The 10,113-nt window shown below is 50.0% G+C and overlaps 1 protein-coding gene and 1 non-coding gene across 4 annotated transcripts in view; one reads left to right on the plus strand and one right to left on the minus strand.

Moving 5' to 3' along the window:
• LOC109299229 (USP6 N-terminal-like protein) overlaps positions 1–2,801 on the minus strand; it is a 261,923-nt gene extending 259,122 nt beyond the window's left edge. For 2 of the 3 annotated variants that reach the window (XM_019519819.1, XM_019519817.1), the window contains exon 1: positions 2,734–2,801. The gene's annotated coding sequence lies outside the window, so the exon portion shown is untranslated. Of the gene's footprint in view, positions 1–2,729 lie in introns of all 3 variants that reach the window. The other variant, XM_019519818.1, reaches the window with a different exon arrangement.
• Positions 2,802–2,989: 188 nt separating this feature from the next.
• On the plus strand, positions 2,990–3,062 carry TRNAA-AGC. The gene has a single exon. It is a non-coding gene; the product is annotated as a tRNA-Ala (tRNA).
• The last annotated feature ends 7,051 nt before the right edge of the window (positions 3,063–10,113 follow it).

The raw sequence follows: 10,113 nt of genomic DNA on the forward strand, positions 1-10,113 counted from the left end.
GGATAAGCTTAACCTATGGCGGGGTACTCAATCCCTGGCCTGTGGACCACATCCAGTCCCTGGCACCATGTCACCCAGCCCAGACAGCTCCCCATAGGTCTGGGAGTTTGGCAGTGGGGGAGTGGTGGCACCATTCCCTTGCTGTCAAAGTTCCCAATGCATGCAGAGCACCAGGTCCTATATGCTTGAATGGACACCTGGTCCCAGTGGGCAGGGGCAGTAATGGGTCCCAGGCCCCAATACCAGTGGGGGGGGCAGGAAGGGGGTAATACCAGGCCCCTGGGGCCCAATTCCAGAGCACATGGGGGCAAAAGAGGGTGGTGCCAGGCCACCAGGGCCCAGTCATGGCACACAGGGCAGGAAGGGGGTGGTGCTGAGCCCCAGGGCCTGATTTGGCCCTGCATGACTATTCAGGCCCATGGGTCTACTCTGGCCGTGACCACTAACGTAGGCCAGAGACAGAGCAGTATACCGTTTGGAAGGGGGTCACTTTTGGATCAGGAATGCACAATAGTGGACCCAGTGTAACCACTTTGTCTGTCCACCCCAATACTGGTATAAGTGGACCTACACCACTGCTATTTTAAATCTGAATGAAAGAGGACAGGTGCATTATAGCTCCTTCTTTTTATTTTTGGTTAGGACTTGCTACATCTCATTAAGAGGTAACTGGTATGGGCCTCTTTCACAGAGGACACTTGCTTGGATGGATCCGCACTTTTGCCTACCAAGACAGTCTCTGTAATTGTGCAAATAGTTTTATACAAAGATAAATTGTGTTAATTCTCTACTTTACAGGCTTTGCTGTCCTTCTGCATAGAATTTTGGCATCATTACTTTAACATGTGCATAATTAATGGAACAGTTTCTCTCAACTAAGAGAGAGTGTTAGAGTGATGTTGTAGCCATGATGGTCCAGGAAATATGCATGATGCAAAGATTTCTTAGGGTGATATATTTTATTGCATGCAGTTGGTCCAATCAAAACTATCACCCTATGACAGGGGTGCTCAACCCCTAGTTTGTGGGCCAGATCAGGTCTGCAGGACACTGTTATCCAACCAGCAGGGCTCCCCACAGGCCCAAGAATGTGATGGCAGCTAACTGCTGCTCCCCTGCTGTCAAATTTGCAGGCTGAGAGAGCCCAGCAGATGGGACAGCATGGCCTTGCCCTGTGTGCCAGATGGAGAATACAGGCTGAATAGGGATGGCACAAGTGTGAGTTGGGTGGTACAGGGCAGCACGGAGTGGTAGGGGGCAGACCAGGATGGTAGGGGGCCACGTGGGGCAGCACAATCCCAGGGCATGGCACAAATCCAACTTGGGGACCAGCCACTCACCACCTATCCAGCTCACGTGGCAAGAAGTTTGAGCTCCACTACCCTAAGAAATCCTTGCTTCATAAAGGCTAACTCATGACATGAACATGGGTTCACAAAAGCTTGTGCTCTCTATTTTATTTAGTGTATAAAAGTACATATCTAGACTGCCTTCTGCCCAATTCCCAAACCACATGGCACACAGGTACCAGGACTCAGCTTTGTTTTAAGGCTAGAGGGTCTTGCCCCTCCACTTAAGACCAGATCAATCTGCACATTTGGGGTAGGAAGGAATTTTACCCCAGGTCAAACTAGTTAAAGACTGCGAGGGGTTTCTGGCTTCCTCTGTAGCCAGGGGCATGGCCCTCAACCTGGGATCTCTTAGTGTATATTAAAAATGTTTTTATAGGAGCAGGCCCTGCTGTGACCCCCTGCTTTACCTGTGACGGGCTAGGGTGTCATGCCTTGTGCCGTCTCAGAGCTGTTGGCACTTATGCACAGCTTAGAGGATGGATTTGTATTGCCACGCTGTTTTGTTGTGGCGTGTTGTGTCATGTCAGGGCTGCCAGCAGTCCAACAGGGAGTTCAGAAGATGTTGTGTTGTGTTGTGTTCTGCAGCGTCAGGGCTGCTGACAGTTTTACGCAGAGTTTAGAAGATGGATTTGTATTGTGTTGTACTGTATTGTATTGTGTCGTGTCATGTGAGGACTGCCAGCAGTCTTACGCAGAATTTAGAGGGTGGATTTGTCTTGTGTTATGTCGTTTTGTTGTGTCATGTTGTGTTGTGTCTGTCCCGCCAGGGCTGCCGGCAGCCCAACAAGGAGTTTAGAAGATGGATTTGGGTTGGGCCACGTGGTGTCAGGGCTGCAGGCATCTTATGCAGAACTCAGAGGTCTGTGTCATGTTAGGCTGTGTTGTGTTGTGTTGTGTTGTGTCCCGGCAGGGGTGCCGGGCAGTCTCGCACGAGAGTTCAGAGGGCGGCTTTGCCTAGCGCAGCTTCGAGAGGGACGAGCCTGCCTCGGACAAAACAGCCCCTGCAGCTCCCTCCCAGCCCCGCTTCTCCCCCCTCCCATGTCTCTGTGCCTCCAAGCCCGACGCTGCCCGCGGTGCCCCAGGACCAGCCCGCTCGCCGGGAGGGCACGGGCACTGGCGAGGTGCCTGGGGGCATCCCCGGACCGCCCCACATGCGTGGCACCGACCTCACGCCCGTGCCCGGAGGGGGGAAGCCGGGGGGAAACAAACCCCATCCCACCCGTTGTCTCAGGCCAGGTCCCCTCCTCCCCGCCCTGGGGCGGGGCAGCCCAGGCTGCCCCCAGCCACTGCCCCCTGCACCTGCTGCGCCACGCGTGCCCGCCCCACCCATTCCCCGCCACGCGCCCCTCCCCCCGCCGCGTTCCAACGGCTGCTCACTCACCGCGGGGCGCGCCCGGCACGAGCCCGGTCCTGCCCCTTCCTATCCCACTGCTGCCGCGCTCACAATGAGCCAGCGCACCCCTCCCGCAAGCCGGGCTGGGGTACTGCGCAGGCGCGGTCTGTCTCGCTCCACTGCCTATTGGGAAATGTAGTGCTTCCTTGCCCGCATACTCAGGCAGGAAAAATTAGTAGCTACGTCACAACGCGTGCTGGTGTCAGAAGCTCTAAAGCTCAGCTGAGCAGCTTCGCTGTAGAGGGGGGAATTAGCTCAAATGGTAGAGCGCTCGCTTAGCATGCGAGAGGTAGCGGGATCGATGCCCGCATTCTCCAGCGGAAGTCTCTCTTTTGCTTCAGAACTAGGGTCCTGAAAGACAACCAGGTAGGGGAGCCCAGCCTGATTAAGAAAGGCTTCCCCAAGCCAGTCTGTATTATTGCACCTGTGCCCAATATGCAGAGCATTCATGAGTGACAGAAAACGTCAGGGCTGGTGCTCCCTGCCGGTGTTCATGCTTCCTCTGCAGGCATGATGTACGGGACCCTGCCTTGCAAATGACCCCCTGCCCTTTACATGTCACCCTAGACTCCAAGCTGGCTGGCTGCACTATGCTACTGTCTGAATAAGAGTCCTGCTGAGCACCCCAGTGCAGTACAAAATGCTCATGGAAATAAAATTTCAGTGACTAGAACACACACATATATTTTACACAAAAATAATGCCTTTCTGTGTATCTTTCAGGGATCGGATGGCTCTTTAAATGTTAAATTTGTGACCTGTTTAGTAGGGTTGGTGAAGAAAGAAAGTTAAAAGAAATGCTCCTGATGTCCCTGCAGCAGGGAATTCAGTGCGTCCCATGGATGCAGCAGGCTTCAGGCCTCCTGCCTGTATCCCGTAAACCCCAAAATGCCTTTTTTTTTTTGGTCTTCAGTACAATTCACTGAGCTGGAGAAGTAATGAGAATAGCCTGAGGAGCTCCTCAGCAAGGGCAAATGCCATTTAGCCAGGGACTTTTGCCAGATTAAAAATGTGTGCTTCACTCAACAGATGAACAGAGCCCAGAAATCCAGAAGAAAACAAAGCCAAGCTCTTTGTGTTCTTCGATTTTGGGAAGACAGGGTTGGAAGATTTAATACCCATCTTAAAATAAGCAAAATACCCCAATAATAAGAAAAAAGAAACAGAACCCTGAAACTGAGCGTCATCAGATTTAATGAATCTATTCATCCAAAAGAAAAAATAAACTGCTATGACGGTTGGCCTGTCAGAAACGGTCTGACACTGAAGTTATAAATCACATCCATGTATGACATGCAATAGCTTACCACGCATGTCCAGAAAATTACCTTTCTGTTCACCTTCATCTTGCAATAGGCAGGGTGGAATTTAACTTTCAACTGGCCAAATAGGGAGAATTACCCACCCCCTACTGAACAATTTCAAAATCATCAAATACTGGTGCAAAATAAGCATGCAAGGGGAAAGCTTGTCCTTAGGCTGAGCTAGAAATTTTACAGTTTGACTTTGGAGTTGTTGGTTATAGCCATGTTGGTCTAAGGCGGGGTGGGCAAAATGCGCCCCATGGGCCAGATGTGGCCCGCCAGGCCATTCTATCCGGCCTGCAGGGCCCCTAAAAAATTTAGAAAATTAATATTTATCTGCCCTAGGCTGCCTGTCATGCGGCCCTCGATGGCTTGCCAAAACTCAATAAGCAGTCCTCTGCCCAAAATAATTGCCTGCCCCTGACTTAGCTCCTGGGCCCACACCCTGAACCTACAGTATGGGAACACACTGCATGTTCTCTGTACGTCCAATGTTGCTCCAGGAAGTTACCCAGAACAACAGTAGACTGTCAATGATTGCACTATCATTTAAGTCATTTAGTTCTCTGAGCAGAGTAAGGGCCTCTGAGTATATCCCACTAGCAGCTGTCTTCTCCTCTCTTGCATCAATGTTGTGCACACATATTTTGTATAAACTAGGGCTGTCCAACTTTTAAGTGGTTGGGGGCCACACACCCTAGAGGCCACATTAATGTGCGTCACAGGCCCCTGGAACACCCCTCCCCTGCACCACATATGGACAGTCCCCCTGCCACTGAACCATGCCCACCAGCAGCCATTGCGCTGCACAGGCACCCTCCCTCACTCCACTGCATTCCCCTGGCACTGTAGGCTGCGCCGCCCTGCCCTCTGGGGCGACAGCAAGAAGCAAAATCTGAGGGAGGGATAGAGAGCCAAAAGACACTAGCTGCAGCAATAAGGGGGTAAGGGTCAGGTAGGTGACCAGGAGCCACATGTTAGCCCCTTGATGCCATATGCAGCCCAGAGGCTATTGTAGACAGCTCTAGTATAGGCCATATAAGGTTTGCATTGTACCTTTCTGCAGGGTCTCAGCTGCTGCTGCCTCACCTTTGCCCTTGCCCACCTTCAAGCGGTACAAGGAGTGCTATGACTCCATCTCCTGTTTGTGCATCCCCAGCATCCCAAATGCGCCGCTTCTGCAGTAACCTTTATTTTGCAGTATGACAACTGCAAGCCTCCATTATAACCTCTATTGCAGTTCCCTTTCCACTTAATCACAACTGTCCCTTTAATGGGAAGTCTCCTAGGGAACTGGAGGAAGAAACAGTTCAACTGAACAACTACTAACAAAAAATACCCCTTGGAGAGAGATGCAATTGGCTGCTGAAATGTCATTAAGGCGCTTAAGAGGGTAACATCTATAAAATCTTAGTCGCCCGCAGCTTTGTTACAATACATCACAGGAATGGAGAATATTGACAGACAACAACTGCAGAGCAAAGTTTGAAAAACAAAAGACGTGATTTCTAATTTCTAATTAGCCCAGGGTTCTTAAACTGGCCTTTTAAAACTGATGTATATTCAGGTTTTCTTAATTCAAGGCAGACATATGAATTAATCAGATGTCTCTAATACAGCCCTGAAAAGTTATACACAATCTATCTGGGTATTTCATAGATTTTAATAGATTTTATAGACATTAGGGCTGGAAGGGACCTCAGAAATCATCATGTCCAGCCCCCTGCCCCCGGGGGAAGGAAATCAGCTAGGGGTAAAGGATCCCAGAAAGATAGACGTCCATAGATTTCATAGACATTAGGGCTGGAAGGGACCTCAGAAATCATCATGTCCAGCCCCCTGCCCCCGGGGGAAGGAAATCAGCTAGGGGTAAAGGATCCCAGAAAGATAGACGTCCATAGATTTCATAGACATTAGGGCTGGAAGGGACCTCAGAAATCATCATGTCCAGCCCCCTGCCCCCGGGGGAAGGAAATCAGCTAGGGGTAAAGGATCCCAGAAAGATAGACGTCCATAGATTTCATAGACATTAGGGCTGGAAGGGACCTTGGAAGAAAATTTGCATGCAACAGTTAATTGACAGACTTTCTGATCTCTTCTTTCATGAGCTATGCAGCCCACAGGAGGACTTTTCTCAAACAGTGAGCCTCTTCTTAGGGTTCAGGTTCTCCTTCTTACTGGCAGCTTTTAATGACTCCCCTTATGTGTCAAACGTCAGCCCCCAAATCCCAGTGAAATCTTGAATAACACTGGAATATGTGTGTGTCCTGGAAAAGCCGAATGCCCAGCTTAGCTCCAGACAAAACCAAAGTGAGTCTGTAGTGACCTCTGCAGGTAGACACAAAACTTTCCCTTTAGCTTGCACAGAGTTTCAGGCCATTTGAAACATCAGGTATAAACAAGTCTGTAGAAAAATACATAAACACCTCATTGAGAGCAGCAGTTCTCAACCTTTTTTAGACTCGAGGCACCCTTCATTGGACGTGCAGCACCCATCCATAACTTTTGTGCACTGAGTGGCACCCAAAAACTACTTTATATACCACAGTGTTTACCTCCTTGCACAGGGGCGGGGCAGTGGAGGTAAGGGATCATTCCTGCAGCGACAAGCCTGAACCTGTGTTTATCTAAGTAGCTTATCTGCTTCTCTCCTCACACCTGGGGGTACACTTCAAAAGACCTGGTGGCACCCCAGGATGCCCTGGCACCCTACCTGAGAATCAAGGAGTTAGAGAAAGGCCTTGTCTCATGGCTTCTCTAATCCCTTCCACAGAACTGCAGCAAGACTGGGTTCTTTATTTCTGCAGCATCCCTGATAAAAAAAGTAACCAAAAAACTTTAAAGAGCCCCAATAACAGCAATCCCACAGCTTTAATCGGTCAGTGGTTCTCCTGCTCACACTAAATCTTGTTCCAACTATCAGGCTACGTGCTCTGTGTTGTCCCATTGCAGCTTGCTCTGTTCTTATTGACTAAAATGTTGGCAGTGGGTGACCACATCAATAATGCCCTTCCCCACGTACCGTGCACATAGCTTCTAATTCCAGAACACTAACATTCTTGTTTTCCAAGGAGGTAGGTATTTCATTATCCAAATTATTATACAAAGGACAGTTTTCTAACTCATACAAAAGTAGGAAATATTTACAACCAACAACCCTGAAACATCTTCCTACATTTTGTGTTGTGGATAATATCAGGATGCTTGAATTATTAGTAATTCTTCTCTAATGTATTTCCTGTGCCATGACATAGTTAACTGGCCTGTTGTTAAGTAGTTGTGCTGCCTAAGGAAGGAAAAGGGAGTTTGTATTGGGGTTTTTCTGATGGATTTTTATGATAGAGCATAAATGAATTACTTGGGCATTCACAGCTTTAAGCTGAATTCTCCGCTGTGGCTCAGATGAGCTGACAGCAGCACCAAAGAATAGAAACGGTAATGATTCCTGGTAATGACTCATCTCTATGCTATTATAGTGTCAGTTAGAACAGGGGTGCTCAACCTCTGGCCTGTCACCAAATTTCCTGACCTATGGGGAGCTCTGTGGGACAGGTGTCATGGATTTGGCCTGTAGGCCGGAGGTTGAGTGCCTCCGAGTTGGAGAATAAACTAAGGTTATTCTGATCTGCACTGCCTGGCTCCTTCCTCTCCACTATGGTTACTGTGGTAATGTCATAGACTAGCACTTCACTGTGCTATCTCCTGGGGCTTTCCCCCCACCAGGGGATTCATTAGTTGGGGGGAGTCCAGTAGACTTTACTTTCTCCATACTATGAGCACAGAACAAGGGGCAGAGAGGGGCAGTGAGCCCTACATCCTCTTGCTACCATTTCCAGACATATTCCAATCTGGTCTTTTTTAACTGTATTGCTCTGTCTTTATTTATTTATTGGATACCTATGTTAGTGTTAGGAGCAACCTTAACTTGGGGTTAGTAAGTTTTCTGACTGGGGCTGGTAGAAGACAAAACACCAGCCTACATGGGGTAGGACTCACGATAGCAAACTCCATCACTACTAAACTACTACAACATCCTGTGTCAATATCTGAGTGCCTAATGACATTGAAGATAACACTGTCCCACCAGAATTTTCTGGCAATAATGTCTACCCTCCAACACTACTTTCTTCTGAAGAAATGACAACTCAGTTCTACAGCCAGCTGAGTGACACTCAAAAAAACATTGGTGATGCATAGGGGGTGTGCCAGACACAAAACCGGAAGTGCCAGTGGAAGTGCACTTCCAGTTTCACCACTGATGGTTCCAGGCTCAGTGATTGGCCACTGGGGGACTTTCCCCCCCATCAGTGATCTGGTGTCCCCCCCAGACTCGGGAGGCACCAGTCACCCATGCTAAAAAATCTATGCAACAATGACAAAATCCTACTACTGGGTGACTTCAATGCACACATTGGAGATGACTATACCACTTGGAACAGAGTCATGGGAAAATTCAGACATGGGTCTCTAAATACAAACGGAGAATTACTCCTAATACTCTGCACAGAGTTTGACCTTGCTGTTAGGAACCCCTTTTCCAACATGTCAGAAAAGTGGTTCTACTTTTGACAGCACCCTTGGTCAAGACAATGGCACCTTCTAGACCAGGAGTAGACAAGTGAAGTGTCACCCAGAGATGTCTACTCAGGGCAAGCTGAAGTGGGGAGGGGGATATCCGGTTCACAGATTCAGGGCTAAAAGGGACCATTTGGAGAGATCGCTGCCCCGCAACCTAGGACTTCTTGGCAAGAGCATATCTTTCAGAAAGATCTGGATTATCTTCATCAGAACCTCCCAATTTGGGAGTAGTTTCCAGATTCTGTAACCAGGGTACAGATCTGATAAGGGTCCCAAAAGGAGCCTGTACCTCACAGAGGGCAGTCATTCACCACCTGGATGCACCACACCTTTCAAGGAAAAGATATACCCCGAGAGAGAGACAGGTCCCCACTATTGCTAGGCAAAGCTGGTCTGATGCCTTGTTGCTCTGACCTGTCTTCTCCTCAAAGCCCACCCTTGCATTAGGTGACTCTCCCTGCCTTCCCATAGAGAGTCACTCCAGCTAATTTACTTATATTCACAGTTTGGACCCAGCACAGAGCCAGCTGTAGGATGCGCTGTGCCTGACAAAGTGCTTCAGCCTCCACTAGGATGACCTCCTGGAGGCCTTCCAGAAGGAGATGCTCAACACCTCGTGCCTGCTAAACCAGCTCAACTGCCTGTTCGGCTGGGTGTCTTGTTTAACCAACCTCACCCAGCAGGGCAGCTGCGACAATGGCTTCTTCCAGGTCACCATGATGAGTTTGTGTGTGTGTGTGTTGTGCATAGGGGATTATGGTGGTGGCCCTCTGGAAGCAGTGCCCACTGGAAGCTGGTGTGTGTGGGTGTGTGGATGCACATGTGTGTGTGTGTGTGTGTCTGTTGTACACAGAGGACCGTGCTGATGCTCTGCTGGGGGCTGCTGGCTGTGGCTGGAAAGCAAGGGAGGGGTTCAGGCCCACAGCCTCCCTCAGGGCTGCTGCCCGGTCAGACAACACCCAGCCTGGGGATGGAAGGGAATGGGGGACTGGGGCAGCCCATCCAGAGCCTGGCTGCAAGGGGCTGGCATGGACAAGAAGCTTCTTGCCTGGGCCAGAGGCATGGGCTGTGGTGCAGCCTCCTCAGAGCCTGCTCAGCCTGGGAATCCAAGGGGCTGCATCCCCCGCCCCAGCAGGCCCCTCTGGAGGGGCTCTGTGTGTAGGACCCAGCAAGAACCCCAGGATGACACAGCCCTCTCCTGAGTCTTGCTGTCCATCCCCTTCCTGCAAAGAGCCTGCAGGTTCTCTGCACCATCAGGGCAGGTGCCCAGGGGAGAAAATAAGCAGAGGCTTGCCGATGCTGATGTGATGCTGTCCAGTGTGCAGAAGAGGTGTGGGGTGGGGGTGGGTGGGGTTGAGGGCGCGTTCCGGTGCAGCGCCGGGCAGCCCGGGCGGGCGTGGGACAGGCCGTTGAAACGAGTTTATTACAGTACCTGTCCTCAGCCCTCGCCCATACCACTCACCCCCTCACACATCAAATCCTCTCA

This window comes from Gavialis gangeticus, unplaced genomic scaffold (assembly GCF_001723915.1).
Source record: "Gavialis gangeticus isolate Ggan-Ray unplaced genomic scaffold, GavGan_comp1, whole genome shotgun sequence".
Classification (NCBI taxonomy): Eukaryota; Metazoa; Chordata; order Crocodylia; family Gavialidae; genus Gavialis; species Gavialis gangeticus.